This window comes from Pseudonaja textilis, chromosome 3, assembly GCF_049901715.1.
Source record: "Pseudonaja textilis isolate UNSWEBS1 chromosome 3, rPseTex1.2, whole genome shotgun sequence".
Classification (NCBI taxonomy): Eukaryota; Metazoa; Chordata; class Lepidosauria; order Squamata; family Elapidae; genus Pseudonaja; species Pseudonaja textilis.
In genome coordinates this window covers 55,941,435-55,942,926 of record NC_141992.1, presented here as the reverse complement: position 1 = coordinate 55,942,926, position 1,492 = coordinate 55,941,435, and positions in this window count along the sequence as shown.

Below are 1,492 nucleotides of genomic sequence, written 5' to 3'. Positions count from 1 at the left end.
CTGGACTTTGGTAGAAATATTCTTTTCTGAAGTTTAGTTTTTAAACAATTAGGAGGGATGAGGAAGAGAATGACTAATCCAAGTCCTTAGAGAACATCGATAGGATGGGAGGCACATAGGTTTCTGAAAGATCGCATGCCAAAGGGTAGGTGTCATGACAAAGTAGGCATACTTCTCAGGTTCCAATATTGTAAATGGCACTATTTAATCAAAGAGATCCAGAGTGTGCCAAATATACTGGCACATACTGGCTAAGCTGAAACTATGGGAAATTCCTGAAGTAAATTGGCCCTATGCCTTGTAGGGCATTACAGGTAACAATTGCCTTGAACTGCAGTCAGAAGCAGACTGGCAACCAATGCAGCTGTGGAACAGAGATGCCATATGACATACTAAAACACGTTCATCGTTGCCCACGCCGCTACATTCTGCACAGGATGGTTCTGAGTTATTTTAAAGGACAGCTCCATATAGAGTGCATAGAAGTTGAGCCTTGGATTGACACAGGAATAGATGGGTGACTATCTGAAAGGACACAACTTGCACACTAGATTGAGCTGAGCGAAGTCCCTTCCCCCGTTGCATACCCTGCAAATCGAGAAGTGCTAGCTCATACAAGAGTATGGCTGGAAGGTCCTTGAATGGAAGGTTCAGGGGGCCCTTATATCTATAACCACTCAATCTTGGAAGGATTAAGGCAGCCATTTCCTTCCTATCTAGGCCCACGCAGCCTCCAAGTACTCAGCCAAGATCTTGGCAGCAACACTTGGATGGTTTGGAATTGAGAGATATAATTGGGTATTGATATATTCAAAGTCTAATTACATTTGCAGTGCTGTAAATGACTCAGAATAAATCTACTTAAGCAGGTTTTTCTTCCTCAGCCTTGAATATAATTTACCTTTAAACAAACTTCTTCAATATGTTTTTAAGGCCATGAACTTTCTGCTGTGCAGAAAGCAAGTCATACTGTACTGATACTTTATCATAAGTACATAAACATAATGCACAGTAGGGCTACTATACAGCTAAGATGTGAATGATCACTAAATTGTAGCAAAAATTTTATATTGTGTATCATCTTGTTGCCATCTAGTGGCTATCTATTTTTGTAGCCTGGATCTGATAGCTATACCATAATGCATGCTGCAATGGCAAACAGATTTGGTTGCAATAACAAGAGTTCCTTTTATCTTGATTAGTGTCCCACCCTTTCTAACTTCAAAGGTAACCACTGAAAGTGATTTCTAGTTTCTTGCCAATGAACAAAATTATGCCTGAGCCTGGAATTAATAAAAATTAACCCACAGAAGCTATCAAAGCTTTCTGTCACCTTCAAAGGGATCTATAAGGACTTGGCACATTGCCCACTAATGCTGTTACAGTCTACTTCTTGTGAAGTGAAATCTTGAGTACCATTTTGTACTAGCCTCAGGGAAACTACAACACTAAAGGAGACAGCTGAGCTTAACAGAACAAGTAGAAAATCCTT